This window comes from Rhipicephalus microplus, chromosome 1 (genome assembly GCF_043290135.1).
Source record: "Rhipicephalus microplus isolate Deutch F79 chromosome 1, USDA_Rmic, whole genome shotgun sequence".
Taxonomy (NCBI): domain Eukaryota; kingdom Metazoa; phylum Arthropoda; class Arachnida; order Ixodida; family Ixodidae; genus Rhipicephalus; species Rhipicephalus microplus.
The window spans coordinates 180,989,916-181,006,013 of NC_134700.1; the positions used below are offsets into that span (position 1 = coordinate 180,989,916).

General features: G+C 49.6%; 1 protein-coding gene across 1 annotated transcript in view; it reads right to left on the reverse strand.

Annotated features, from left to right (window-relative positions):
- Positions 1–15,081: 15,081 nt before the first annotated feature.
- The window catches only part of Khc (kinesin heavy chain), a 103,098-nt gene continuing 102,081 nt past the window's right edge, over positions 15,082–16,098 (reverse strand). The window contains exon 20 of the mRNA XM_037429305.2: positions 15,082–15,324. The gene's annotated coding sequence lies outside the window, so the exon portion shown is untranslated. The remainder of the gene's footprint in view (positions 15,325–16,098) is intronic.

Below are 16,098 nucleotides of genomic sequence, written 5' to 3' on the forward strand. Positions count from 1 at the left end.
ACTAACAAGCAAACTTTTAGAGCACCAACACACTCCAAACTGACTTTACGAGCCGGAAGGCTAGTGACTCTGCCTATGGAGAATGTTGTCAAGTGCATGAGTGGGACCATTTCTTTAGTTACGGAGCCGATGGGCTGACGCACTTCGGCCGCTCGGCCAGGGCCTCTCCGAACTTCTCAAGTTGTATCTGACTATGGTTTGTGGGTGATCGTCTATAATAGTGCATGGACAAGGGATAAACAATTAAGTGGAGACATGAAGCGCATTTGTGTCCCTTCTTGACTGCTTGCCTATGTGATGCACCATTCTAGACGGTCTTGCCCTATCAACATGTCCTGCCCTAGAGTGTGCTGTCAAGCTGTCAAGAACTTCAGAGGCCACAGAACATGCATTACTGAGACAAGAGTGTAGGGATTGATATGGATAATTCAACGATGCTTTGCGACCTCCATGAATGTGTTGCAAATCAATGCCTGATAAATGTGCTTTGTTCTAGGGCAGACAGCAGAGATCTGTAGAAAGGCAGGATACCATTGTTGTGTTCCGATGAGTGGATAATTCTCATGTGCTGGATGAAATTAGCATTCTTATTGCTTTTACATATTAAAAATGTGTTCTGTAGCATATATTATAGTTTACTTAAGTGAAAGTGTAAAGGCTCTCTTTACGTAAAAAATTGCATGATCTTGATGCCAAATATTATTACTGGACCGTTGCTGCTGGCCTCGAGGAGTGTTTGCCTGCCAAAACTGGCCCTGTGATATAATGCACCCTCTAGCAGGCCCATTGGCGGGGGCCGGGGTGTCGACCCACCCTACCCCGGCTATGGGCCTGTTAGGAGGCAGCATTACATTCCTCCCCAAAAGTTTGATGAAGAGGGTGTTCTAGAGAAAACGAATAATAAAAAATGGGTGTTTTTCTAAATTAGTGAAGGCCTTCAGTAAATATACCCCCCCCCCCCCAACCGTTTTTCGAAAAAAAAAATTTCTGGCAACGGACCTGGCTGCCTCCATGACATATGGCTTGCAAAGGTGGCATCTGCCAATTTAGCGTACTAGCTCGCCGAAAGCTGTGCAAACAAGGCACGTGGCAGCACGACAGGCGAATTTTTTTTTTGCACTGGTTTGATCTGTAACAGTAATGTACCAGTGAAAACAGGTGAGTGTAGAAGAAGCAAAACGATGGATGACACACGTCGAATGCAAGATTTCAATATATTTGCTTTTTCCCCGGCCTAAGAGTCGGTATATGAATCGGCGAGTAAATTATATTATATATATTGCCACGTTCCATTTCCCAAGTTTTCGTTATCGTCCCAAAACACCACACGATTCTCAGCGCAAACCGCGCCTGCAGTTTTCCAGAAGGTTCCGGACTGTAGTAGATCATTTCGATAGGTTCACGCCCACTGTGCGAACGGTACAGATTGTTCTGGAACCTACGCCACCGCCAGCGATAACGCTAGAACATTCGATGGCAAGAGTATAAATGCCGACGCGCTTCGCCGCTTGCCAGTAGTTGTTGATCGAAGGCCGACGCTGCGTTCGCCGCTATCAGTCCGAGACTACTATCTGTGCAAGACTGCTGCTGTAATTAGACTTTCCCTTTACCGGGCACAGGTTCGCCCAAATAAACAGTTAAATCCCAACACGAAGTTTCCTGTCTTTGGCCACGTCACGACCCCGTGACATCTGGTGGACGTGCTGCTTCGTTCATGTACCGGACGCCCCCGTCAAGCCGTGAACCCAGCCCCCGTCGCGGAGAAGACACCGACGCCAACCAAGAGCAGCGAACGAGCCGCCGACAGCAAGGTCTCCCACCGGAGTACGGCCTTCTAGAAGGCAAGGCGCGGAAGACCAAGACCATGACCTCGACTGCAGCGACAATGACAACCGGAGCGTCCCAGCCCGCGATCGTCATTCATCAACCCAGGGAACCACCAACGTTCCATGGCTCATCGTTTGAAGACCCGGAAACCTGGCTAGAAACATACGACCGTGTGGCCGCCCTCAACCACTGGGACAACGAAGAAAAGCTTTGTCGTGTGTACTTCTACCTGGAAGACACCGCAAGGACCTGGCTAGAGAATCGGGAGTCCACGCTCCGAACGTGGGATGTCTTCTGCGGCGCATTTCTTCAAACGTTCGCAAGCGTCGCTCGCAAAGAGAGGGCCGCTGCTCTACTCGAGACCCGGGTTCAGCTACCAAATGAAAAGGTTGGAATTTTCACAGAGGAGATGACCCGCCTATTCCGTCACGCTGACCCAGACATGCCTGAGGAAAAGAAAGTTTGTTTCCTCATGCGAGGGGTCAAACAGGAGCTCTTCGCGGGACTAATGAGGAATCCACCGAACACCGTCCAAGAATTTGTATCCGAGGCGACCACCATCGAAAAAACGCTGGACATGCGCACCAGACAGTATAATCGTCGCCTGACTCCAAAATGCGCTGCTGCTCAAGCCAGTGACTCCGACGACCTGCGTGAAACGATCCGAGCGATCGTGCGGGAAGAGCTGCGCAAACTGTTGCCTTCGGCGCAACCTCAAGTGGATTCGATCGCCGACATTGTGCGAGAAGAAGTTCGGCAATCGCTTCAAATTCCCCAAACACCGCTGCCCGAGCCAGAAACTATGAGCTACGCCGCTGCACTGCGCCACAACGCTCCTTCCCGTCCACGCCGAAATGCCGCCCCGTCACACTTCCGTCGCCAGACACCACCGCCGCCACCACCCCCACCGACGACCTACCGTTCGCCAGCGGGCCAGCGCAGTGCGCCGAGGAAAACCGACGTTTGGCGCACCCCTGACCACCGCCCACTGTGCTACCACTGCGGCGAGGCCGGGCACACCTACCGCCGTTGCCAGTACCGACAGATGGGACTGCGTGGCTTCGCCGTCGATGCACCACGTCCGCAGCCAGGGGAACGGCCACGTGACATCGCCGACTACCTGACAGGAACTCAATGGACACCACGAAGTCCTTCCCGTTCGCCGTCGCCCAGCCGCCGCATGTCACCGCACCCCCGGCAGTACTCCGGCCCAACGCGGGGCCGGTCTCCTAGCCCGTATCCGGGAAACTAAGGGCAGCAACCGGTGGAGGTGCGGTTGCTGTGCAACGAACTACCGAAGATCCTCCGACGACGACGACGCCGCGACGGAGCTTTCCGAACACAACGCCAACCAGGCAAAGACCTGATGGCGAAAGCTCACTTACCGAAGGTGGCCTGACGACGCAACATGGAAGCAGCGGAACAAGCCGACGCAGCCGTGACCCGACGCCACGCCCTAACTGTAATGCGAGACGGCGAACTAGCGACCTCGACGTTCTTATCGACGGCCACAGTGTGACTGCTCTCGTCGATACTGGAGCTGACTATTCTGTCATCAGTGGGTCGTTCGCCGCGAAGTTAAAGAAAGTGAGGACAGCTTGGAAAGGCCCTGAAATTCGCACAGCTGGAGGTCATCTCGTAACGCCTGCAGAAATTTGCACAGCGAGAGTCACCATTAACGGCCGTATTTATCCTACAGACTTCGTAGTCCTACAGCGTTGCTCGAGAGATGTCATTCTTGGCATGGACTTCTTATGCCTCCATGGTGCTGTCATCAACCTAAAAACAAAGTCGATAACGTTATCCACAGAAGAAGCACTACCGCCGCGCACGCCGTCAGGACACCATGCCTTGAATGTGCTGGAAGAACAAGTCACCATTCCGCCTCGCTCAAGCGTCATTATTTCAGTCGGCGCTCCTAAATCACCTGACTTGGAAGGCGTCGTTGACGGCAGTCAGCATCTGTTGGTCACCCGAAATATTTGCGTCGCAAGAGGAATTGCAGAGCTGCGGGGAGGCAAAGCAACGGTTATGCTCACGAATTTCAGCAATGAGTACAAACATGTGAACAAAGGAACAACGGTCGCATACATTGAAGAAATTGTCGAAGCCACCAGTGCTTTCGCCCTCGCCGATTCAGCGGAACCTGCTCAGAGGAACCAAGCCCCTCCCATAGCTTTCGACGTCAATCCCAGACTTCCGAACGATAAGCAAAAGCAGCTCAAGGCCCTGCTCCTGCAATACGAAAATTGCTTTTCGTCGTCATCGAAAATTCGGCAGACCCCAATCTCGAAACATCGCATCATAACCGAAGAAAATGCCAGACCACTCCGTCAGAGTCCGTACAGGGTTTCGACGCGAGAACGTGAGGCCATGAAGAGACAAGTTGATGAAATGCTGCGGGATGACATTATCCAGCCGTCCAAGAGCCCATGGGCATCCCCCGTGGTGTTAGTGAAGAAAAAGGATGGGACCCTACGTTTCTGCGTCGATTATCGCCGCCTGAACAAAATCACAAGAAAGGACGTGTATCCTCTCCCACGAATAGACGACGCACTTGATCGGCTCCATAACGCCAAGTACTTTTCGTCAATGGACCTCAAGACTGGCTATTGGCAAATCGAAGTCGACGAAAGAGACCGAGAGAAGACGGCATTTATAACACCTGACGGCCTCTTCGAGTTTAAGGTGATGCCCTTCGGCCTTTGCTCAGCGCCTGCAACTTTTCAGCGCGTTATGGATACAGTACTAGCAGGATTGAAGTGGCAGACTTGCCTTGTGTACTTGGACGACGTCGTCGTGTTTTCCTCGAGTTTCGACGAGCATCTTCGGCGCCTTGAAGCTGTACTTCAAGCCATCAAGACGTCCGGACTCACACTGAAGCCAGAAAAGTGCAGATTTGCGTATGAGGAGCTCTTGTTTCTGGGGCACGTTATCAGCAAGTCTGGAGTTCGTCCCGATCCGCGGAAAACAGCCGCCATCGCCAACTTCCCGCCGCCCACTGACAAGAAAGCCGTGCGCCGATTTCTGGGCCTGTGCGCCTATTATAGGCGGTTCGTGAAAAACTTCGCCCGCATCGCCGATCCTCTCACTAACCTTACCAAGGCCGACGTGGAATTCAAGTGGGAAACGCCACAGGAACACGCTTTCCAGGAGCTTAAACATCGCCTCCAGACGCCTCCGTTACTTGCCCATTTCGACGAATTCGCCGAGACAGAAATACATACTGACGCAAGCAGCGTAGGTCTTGGCGCCGTTCTTGTGCAGAGGGCTGACGGACTTGAAAGGGTTATTAGTTACGCCAGCCGATCACTATCCAAAGCAGAAGCAAATTATTCCACAACAGAAAAGGAGTGCCTCGCCATCATCTGGGCTACGTCGAAATTTCGCCCCTACCTCTACGGCAGGCCCTTCAAAGTTGTGAGCGACCACCACGCCTTGTGTTGGCTAGCCACCTTGAAGGACCCTTCAGGTCGCCTCGCACGATGGAGCCTGAGACTTCAAGAATATGACATTACTGTCATTTGCAAGTCCGGCAAAAAACACTCCGACGCCGACTGTCTCTCTCGTGCGCCTGTCGACCAACCGCTACCCGATGACCCAGATGACGACTACTTCTTGGGAACGATAACTACAGACGACTTCGCTGAACGACAGCGGGCCGACCCGGAACTTAAGGCCCTAATAGAATACCTCGAAGGCAGGACCGCCGAAGTCCCGAAGGTATTCAAGCGCGCACTTGCGTCGTTCTTCCTACGAAACGGTCTTCTACAAAAGAAAAACTTTTCACCGCTTCGAGCTAAGTACCTCCTTGTGGTGCCTTCAGCTCTGCGACCAGAACTCCTGCAGGCCCTGCACGACGATCCGACGGCAGGGCACCTCGGTGTTTCTCGCACTCTCGCGAGGATACAAGAAAGGTACTACTGGCCACGTCTTACCACCGACGTCACTCGTTATGTGAGGACATGCCGGGACTGTCAGCGACGCAAGACACCGCCGACAAGGCCAGCGGGACTTCTGCAGCCAATTGATCCACCTTGTCGACCTTTCCAGCAGATTGGTATGGACCTACTAGGGCCGTTCCCGACGTCGGCTTTCGGAAACAAGTGGATCGTGGTAGCTACCGGCTACCTCACCCGCTACGCCGAGACAAAAGCCCTGCCAAAAGGCAGTGCATCCGAGGTGGCTAAGTTCTTCGTCGAAAATATCGTCCTACGTCACGGCGCTCCGGAGGTCCTTATCACCGACAGAGGAACGGCATTCACTGCCGACTTAACTCAAGCGATCTTGGCATACAGCCAAACAAACCACCGCCGGACGACAGCGTACCACCCACAGACCAACGGCCTCACCGAGCGGCTTAACAAGACGATCGCCGACATGCTGTCAATGTACGTCGATGTCGAACACAAGACGTGGGACGCCATTCTTCCGTATTTGACCTTCGCATACAACACGGCGGTGCAGGAGACGACGCAGATATCTCCATACAAACTGGTCTACGGAAGGAGCCCGGCAACGACGCTCGATGCCATGTTACCCAACGTCACTGACGAAGAAAGCCTCGATGTGAGCGAGTACCTTCAACGTGCCGAAGAAGCCCGACAACTTGCGCGTCTCCGTATAAAGAATCAACAGACGACAGACAGCCACCGTTACAACCTTCGACGACGTTTCGTGGAATACCAGCCCGGTGAACGTGTTTGGGTGTGGACGCCGATACGCCGACGTGGACCAAGTGAAAAGCTTCTGCGACGGTACTTCGGACCGTACAAGGTGGTTCGACGTCTCGGCCCACTTGATTACGAGGTTGTCCCCGACGGCATCACGAACTCTCAACGACGCCGATCGCGACCTGAAGTCGTGCATGTCGCGCGCCTCAAGCCGTTTCATGCGCGTTAACAAACTGAAACAGTGTTTTTTTGTATTATTGTTTCATCGTAATTTATTCATTGTACTTTCTCGCATTATTATTGTACCTTCATCTTCAGTTAAAGCATCGGGACGATGCCTTTTTTTCAGAGGGGGGCAATGCCACGTTCCATTTCCCAAGTTTTCGTTATCGTCCCAAAACACCACACGATTCTCAGCGCAAACCACGCCTGCAGTTTTCCAGAAGGTTCCGGACTGTAGTAGATCATTTCGATAGGATCACGCCCACTGTGCGAACGGTACAGATTGTTCTGGAACCTACGCCACCGCCAGCGATAACGCTAGAACATTCGATGGCAAGAGTATAAATGCCGACGCGCTTCGCCGCTTGCCAGTAGTTGTTGATCGAAGGCCGACGCTGCGTTCGCCGCTATCAGTCCGAGACTACTATCTGTGCAAGACTGCTGCTGTAATTAGACTTTCCCTTTACCGGGCACAGGTTCGCCCAAATAAACAGTTAAATCCCAACACGAAGTTTCCTGTCTTAAGCCACGTCACGACCCCGTGACAATATAAAGGGAAATAGGTTTATACCTAGGGGCTCGTTTTTCCGTGTTTTGACACAATATTAATGAGATCTAACAAACAGTAATGCCAAGGAATGTATAGGGGAAGTTACTCGAACAAATGTAATGTAAATAAGAAGAAAGGTGGGTGAAAAAATAAGCAGCTGTGAGCAGGAATCGAACCTACGACCTTCGAATGACGCGTTTGATGCTCTAAACACTGAGCTATCACAGCGACCTTTCCCAACCCACTTTTTTGGGTTTATATGCGAATTTAAACGTGGGAGTGTTAGTCAGCGCCACCTGTAACCAAGCGGCCAGTGTGGAACACCATTTTATAAGCCTGTGTGGCGAGAATATATATATGTGCGGCCACGCGAACGACGACTCCACACATTCCACCGCGTAACGCATGCCGTCACTGCCAGGTCGTGTGCGTAACACTCTTGCTGGTGTGCCCTTGCATCGCGAAACTCGCGCGCAGCAGTCACGACGAGACTCGTGAGGCCGTGAAACACACCGACGCGCGTGCAGTACGTGTCAGAACGATTACACTGCATGACTCAACTCGGGCAAAGAGCGCGAGTTCGCGAAAGGAAAAAATAATAAACCCCGCAGTGGGTTACGTCAAAACAGATGTTTGCGGGCCGCGGCGGCATATGCTGGCTTTCGCATGTTATTTTCCTGGAATTCTAGAACCGTTCGTGGAAAGCGAGTGCTAGCGGCTTTTCGCGCGAGTGTTATCCTAAGCTTGCTTAATTGGCGTAGGTATAATTAGATGCAAGTGCGCAAACAAACAAAAACGTGGCTGATCCCTCTTTCTAGGAATCGGTATAACACGAAAGTAAAACGTGTCTTCACACGTCGAGATAGTTGAGCGTTTATTGTGCATTGTTTTGTCACAAAAGCGATGGAATGAATGCTATAGCAACAAACTGCAAAATCACGCGAAGAACGACAAGCAGGTCGAAACTTGCAGCGCGCACCTCAAGCAGAAAACGCACACGAAATGAGCGCGCGCAGGACGTGCGCGGACTAATAACTCTCACAGCTCGACACTGAAAGCGCGCTGTTCTGACAGGAATAAAAATGCACGAAACACACAAGTATGCACAGGGCACGCGCGAACAACTGTGACAATTCTTATTCGTGAGTGTGTGAGCAGCGCGCTCCTTTTGTAGCCGCGGCAGCGAGCGAAGTGACGTTCGTGCTCTCCTGAAATACCGGCGCAGGGGAGACCACACTCTGTGGAGGCGGCACTCAAACGCTAGAGTTGACTACCCTTAGAACGCGCCCAACGCAAGACCCAACGTTACTTGAACCAGGTTCTAGTAACGTTGGCAAGACCTTCGAGCCACATCTCGCTGTGCTAATGACGAAAGCGCGCTGAAGTTGTAGAGCTCCGAGGACCACCGAACGGTATATGGTGTATATAAATAGCTTGCCGTTAGCAATTTTGACAGTGTACGCTCCGTGTCCTAGTGGTCTCCACAGGTCGAGGAGCGCTTGCTCTCTTTTCGTGATATGCTATCGTATTACCGGGATCAACGAAGAATATGCACACCCCCAGCCCCATCCCTAAACATAGCGCAGGCCGCACATTGGCGACGCTTACGAGATCGGACTGCTCCATACTCTGTATTACTAAACGCCTGTTACCCAGACCAATTCCCCCCTTCGTGCAGACTTTGCGGCAAACCAGGAGACTTCGTCCGCATACTCCTCACGTGTCCCACCTTCCTACATCCCCCACCTCCAGCTGTGGCAGTGTCATACTGGAAGACCATAATGACCAGCAGACCTGCGTTTGATCAGCGCCGGATCATCTCGTGCGCCATGAAGAAGACCGCACTTCAAGGACTTTCTTTTGCCTTGTAAGGGTGCCTTCTCACCGTGAGGGAGCGCCCTCGTGCCATGAGGGGGCTCAGCCCCCGCGCTCTGAAGTGGCAATGAATGTTTCTACCACCACCACCTAGTGGTTACCGCCGTGCGCTCCAGATTGAGAGATCGCTGGTTCGACGCCCCACGAGGGCCGTTCCTTCTCGTCTCATTCTTTGCAATTTGTTTGTATAAATTTTACAGCGTCATATTCGCGACGGAAATACGTCAGCTGAGCTGTGGTAGGCCCCGGCATAAAGCGTGCACTTTCGTGTCAATAAAAACAACAACAAAAAGCTCCTTCACGCATCAATTGAATGTAGGCGGCGGGGGAGAGGGGAAAATATGACTGACCTCTCCGTCAGCCTTCGCAGACGTTGTTGGAAAAAAGATCGTAGACGAACAGGACGACGGGAGTGCTGGCCATCAAATCACGCGCTACAGCAGCAACCCACAAAGTCGGTCTGAGGTTTATTGCAAATAAAGCCCTTCTACGTAGCGGGAGGCTCGATTTCCTACATGTGGTGCCGAAACCCGGAAACGAACCAGGGACCTTTAAATTGTTTGATTGCTCTACAAGGTCGATGGATTGATTGTTATAGCAAAAGCTTGTAATGTCACGCGAAGAACCACAAGCCACTCGAAACTTGCAGCACGTTTCTCAAACAGAAAGGACGCACGAGAAGAACATATGGAGTATGAGAGCGAACTAATAACTGTAAAACAGCTCGACACTACTCAAATACAAAGACGCACGGAGCGCTGTCAGAATTGTTACTTGCGCGTGAGCAACGCGTTCTTTCGCAAGCTCGGCCTCTGTAGTGAGCAAATGGACTTCCGTGCTCTCTCTAACGCACTGCGCCGATGTGGGCGCACGAGGCGCGATGTGGGCGCCCTCTTGAGGCGCGCGCGCATTCAACGCGTGGGGCGCCGACACCCTCCGGACCCAACGCGCGATCTCGCCAATAACAACAATAGCACGCTCAGGTCACCGATCTCTCAGTAGCGCGAGCGGTAAATAAGGCTTAGATATAACTAGCCTTTAGCAAGCATGAACGCTATGCGGTCGGGTAGGGTAGCGCTGCGCGTCGTCTGCCGGCTACAGAGCCTTTTCTTCTAGTCCTTGCTTTGCTCTCTCTTAGTATGTATATATTGTACAACGTCATAAACTTGGCGGAAAATACGTCAGCGCAGTCGCGGTGAACCCCGGAATAAAACACTTTCGTGTTTAAAAAAGTTAAACCATCTCCCCAAAGAAAGCTATGAAGGTACGCGACGAAGCATTGGGGGTCCACGCCAACTTTCCGTTTACACGTTCAGTCGGCGTTTCCGATAGCGTGCGGTTTGAATTAGTTTGTTACGATTACGTTGTGTGCGTCGCTTGGCTTCAACGCCGGCGTTCCGTGTCTCGCGGTTTGCAGCTCGACGACGACGCTTGGGTTACGCTTTCCTTTCCCGGAGGCCGGTATCACCTTGCCTGCGCAGGCGTTTGCGTTCGGCATCGTGAGCCCCCAGCCGGCAGAGGTTGGAGAGCTGCTGCAACTGGCGCCGACGTTGGCGTTAGAGCTCATCTGAACGCTGGTGCTGGTGGTAGTGGTTAGAAGAGGAGAAAGGCACCCAATTTCTGCAGCCCGGTCGGGAGCACGAAGCAGTGCCTAATCTGAACAGGAGCTAAGCGAGAATGACGGGATTAAGCCGACAGAGTGCACGCCTAGAAAGGGGCGAATGGGCTTACAGGCTGCAGCGAGGGCGGAGAAGGCGACCGAACGCCTGCGAAAAGGAGAAGAGTGCGCGGCTTCGGCGCGGGGGAGGGGAAGGCGACCTGTCTAAAGGAGAAGAGTTGAATAGCGAGTAGGCGCATGTGCATTGGAGTGGATTCGCTCGCAGGATTTCAAGCTGGACGGTTGTGCCCTCGCGATCTCCGACTTCAGCGTAGCTCCCGCCGACTGGTTCGCCCTCCGCGGTCTCCTGACGCCGTGCAGCTCTCGCATTGTGGCACCCCGCCCTTGGACTGCTTCGACCGGATCCCCACTTTCCTATCTCCTTCTTTTTTCCTCTCGTTGGCTGTCTTTTTCTCCGTCTATTTTCCTTCTATTCTTTTTATCCCTCCTTCCCCCCAATCCTATAAGGCACTGCGCCGTGTCGCCTGAAGGCAGACAGAAATTAGGTGCCTTTTTCCTCTTCATTTTAACCACTACCACCACCACCATCACTGGAGCGCGGACGCCACCCGATCTAGCTCGCTCTAAGATGCTTCGCATCCTTAGTGAAAGGAATCAACTGTTCGCATCTGAAAGCACACGTGTTCAAGCCAACTGCACGATCAGAAAACGGCGCTAGAATTTCAATGTCAATGAAGTGGGTAGCTAGATTAAATAGAAAGGTAATTATGAAGGCAATAGACTGATATTTTAATCAAACAAAGATGCCACACCTTTGCATGTTAACTTGAAGCCCGAGAGCCGAAGAGTTAACCGCTTCTAGGCATGAACTTGTCAATTTTGCCTGGGAAACCGAAGTTGCGTTTTTTGCCATTTCAGTTCGCTTTTATGCATCTCCATAAAAAATAGCGGCTACAGCAGTTAATTTAGTGCAGTACCTAAGCTTGGGAGTGGCTATGAATTAACAATATCCCTTTGCAAGTATTAACTTTCATAGGCAGTTTAGAACGTTTGTCGCTTTTTGTCAAGTCAATCCCGAGAATATAAACTAGCATTGCATTTCGTCTCGTATCCAAAAGTTCGAAAGCATTTGCACTTCAAGTCTAGCTATGCAGTTCTTCATATTACAGAGCCTGACAATTCTCGCCCACAAAGCTACCAGTCTTCCAAGCCATACTAACTTTAGAGTCAAATGCAAAGAAAAACTCAACACAAGCACCCACACGCTTACCAGATTACCACCAGAAAACAAAAACTTTTATTAAGCCACATACAGTACAGTACATTTTTTTTATTTCATAAATTACTTTAATGCTTGACTTCCCATGGACACGTTGCAAAAATGAAATAAAAAGGAGATAAAAGGTGGTTTAGGTGCGGATGCAACCCTGCCTGCAAGAAACATTACAAGCAAACCGCCCCACAGAAGCCCCAGTGTGTGTGTGTGTGTGTGTGTGTGTTTTTGCATGCACTAATTGCACTAGCCCACCATGACGCTGCGCAAAATGCCGCCAATGAGCCTACACTGTGGTTTCCAGAGGGGGCAATACACCACCTATTACATGCACCGAACACAGCGCTTACTTCTTGCGGGCAAAGAAGTTTACATAAAATTGCGCTAGTTGAGAAATAAAAAGAGGCAACAATAAGCCCAGAGGAAGTATGCCCAAAAAAACTAACGCAAAAAATACATTCTCGAGGCTGTACAGTTCCCCTTGCAGCAAAGAACCTAGGCCTGTTTCGATCACAAATATACTATTTTCGTTTTTCATTTAAAGCCATACGTGCATTCCACTGAAACAATAAAAATAGTACAGCTATTCAACTCTATAACAATAGCCTCAAAACACACTTTATATATAAATAAGTGTTAAGGGCTACAAAATAGGAGGAGGGGAGAGAAATGATAGTAGAGCTCATCGCTATTGCAAGCTGCTATGGGCAGCTGTCTGAAAGTCTATTGTACCCCCATCCTGCTTTGTCAAGCTCACAGCAGCCATAAAGCAAGTGATATACAAAAGCAGCACATGACACCCCTTACCAAACTGAAGTACAACAACGTAGGGCTGTAGAACATACTCTATTGGCATCGGGTAAATAATAGTGTGGGGGAAAAAAAAAACATTACTAATATTTTTGGTCCAGACACGCAAAAAAAAGTTACACTGAAAAAAAATGAACAGCAACAGGGGACTTCCAGAATATTTATCACACCAATGCTCTCTCTCTCTCTTGCAACTGCATTCACACCCCAGATTTGTTTTCGTGTCTCGAGTTTTGTGTTGGTCTGTGTGTGGCTGTCGTGTGTGTGTCCACTTGTATTGAGTGCACGTGTCTGTCGTGCGCTGCTCGTGTCGGTCGTGAAAAAGGCACAACAAACCCCAAGGACGTCACCTGCAGCACTGCTTCAAAAATATATGAGCGTGACTCTCCCGTTTCCCTTCTTGCCGTCGTTCCGTTTCCGGGGGAAGGACTGTGGGAAGGCCGGTATGGGAGGGTGCCCAACAAACACACCTTGGAAGGAACAATGCAGGCCAAGAAACAAAAAACCCCAAAACAGACGCAATAGCAAGGACTGACGGCTGGCGAGAGATTTGCAAACACACTTCAGGTGGGAACTCTCGTCTGTTCACGGCTGTTATGTTGAAAATCGGGAAACGAAGTCTGGAAGCTTGACAAGTACATTAGAAGGTCGTGACAGATGCAGTGGCCACAAATCCAGCAAGAAAATCGGCATGCTTATGTGACATCAGGTGTGAACATTCGTTCGGTAACATATGCACAAGCAGTTTGGGGAAATTAAAAAAAAAGGTTGAGCCTCAAAAGCAGGGGCTGTGTTGAAAAGAGAGAGAGTGTGTGGGGAAAAGAAGGAGAGAGAGATTCTGCTTCACAAGGAGCAGGTTTGATCTCTTCAACGAGGTTGACGTCGCACTTGTTCGGTAGCATCTGCAGGGCGCAGATGACTGCCATTGTACCATAACAGTGGGCTCTCCCTCGATACAAAAAATCAAAACCCAGGAACAAATGCTGGAGGAAGGGAAGTACTTGGTACTAAAAGATTAAGGTCAGAAAAGTCTATGGAAGGCAAGAATACGGGTGCTATAATTTTACTCCTAGTACAGGACGGCGTATGAGCACGACGAGCGCATGTGCATGGACACGAAAGGGCAAAAATTACATGCGACAAAAGATTTCGCATCAGACCAGATGCCACATGCGTACGGTATCATAATCCTTATGATGCCTCTTCAATGTAATCAAATCAAGGTGCCCATATGCACGATTACCGAGTCGTAATCATTCTCTAGACCCAACATACTCCTTTAACTGGCACTCCTCCGTGCAAGATGAAAATTGACAATCAGTAAACGAAGATAAAGAAAAACAGTTCTGCTTCTTCAGACAATACATGTTCAATCTCCCCGGTAAAACACACACCCGTGTCAATTTCATTTAGCACCTGCCTACGTTGCTCGACTCCATCGGCATGCAACAAGTTGTGGAGCGTGCTCTGTACAAGCAATGAGTTAACCTCCATTGAAAGATCGAAGGCTTCTTTTCATGTAGAGAAGTACATTACAATCATTCAGCGTGCTGGAAGGCATGTGATCACTGCTACCCAGTCACTTGGTTCGTAAATCATCACCGTATAAAAGAACAATAAAAGACATAAGGAGCAAAAAAAAAAAAAAAGAAACGAGACACTGTCATGCACAATCAACTTACGCCTTTGCCGAGTCATGCAAGTACCCCCTTTTCATACAAACAAATCCTTGTCTTCTAACCCAGCTGAACCGAACATTTTCATTTGCCAAGCATTTGTTGTATAAAAAGAGAACTATGGCAAAAAATCAACGCTACGAAGAAGAAAATTCATCCGGAGACTGCAAGTGCATGAATCGCCAACAGAATGCTTTAAACAAAGACAGCAGTCCCTTACCACATTTAAAAAGAGAAAAGAAAAAGAGAATTAAATAAAGTAGCCAAAAGAATTCAGAAGTAAACATATGCACCGGGCAAAGTTTTTGGTGCATGGTCGTAAACGTTATCACCAGTTTCACAGAGAGACGAGAGTGAGCTTTCGACAGGAAGAGAGAAAGAGAAGTGCAGATCGGAAAGCAGTTTGATTCTATGAAGCGCTTATCCTCTTCACTGCTGCCATCTTTGGAAAGAAGCTGCGCGCTATTGGCTGCACTACGAACTCTTTCTGCTGCTGCTGCTTGGTGAGACACTGCACGCATAACAGAGGTCTCGAAGGATCAAACCTAAGGGCAAGGTGGGGCGTAAAAAGATTTAACAAAAAAATCTGAGAGAGAGAACAATGGAGGGGGGAGGAAGTTTGGGTAAACCCTGAACGAACGCGATGCCCCATAGCATGAGACAACAAACAAGCAAGGCCCAGTGTTGGTCTTCACTGCTTCCTTCCTCCTCTTGCCTTCCTTCTCTCCTCGGCCTCTCGCGAGTGCTGGCAGCTGCGGTTGCGTGCACTTTGCGGCTGTGTGTTTTCGTGTATTCGTGATCTGCGACAGAAGAGAACGAGATCGAACGCAACGACTTAGTGTTACAAACACACGGGTGTGAAGGTGATAAAATGGCAAACAGGGAGTCATTGTGAAAAATAGTGCTACCTATTGCATCATGGAATGACAAACAACACTCTCCTAAAAATAAACCATGCCATTTCGCGTGCTGGAACACTGTAGCTTGTGAGGGACTCGGTTGTTCAGGGTGGCATATTTAGTTTTGAATACCCAGGGTTATCGAATACAGGTTCAAAACATTATTACACTATCATTATTGCATTCTGCTTCATTAGGACATGAATGAAAATTGAATTTAGTGAAGTTACATTTGTGAGTACAACACTGCAGCCTCTGGAATGGGTGAAAAACTGCTCCACCTGGACTCATGTCAACTTTAACTGAACTTTGCAAATCTATTTGAATTAAGTTGAGTATCTACAAATTAACACAAGTTTGGTTTCAGACAAGTTCACTCTTGGGTCCAATAAAAGAAGTTCAGTCGAACAGAAGGTAGGTAACATGCAAGTTTCCTTTTTTTTCTTTTACACTCCATCATATTGTCTTACAAACTATTTATGGTTTGTATCTACTGTTCACTACTCGTCTATTCCTGCTAATGTAGCTGGAGTGTTTCCCCAACCACCAAACAAATGGAAAAATAAATACTACTGGAACATAATTATATAAATATGGCTCCGAAATATGCTAAGAATATGTAACATTGAGACATGAAAGCGAAAGATTTGAAATTAGGATAACATTTTGAAACCT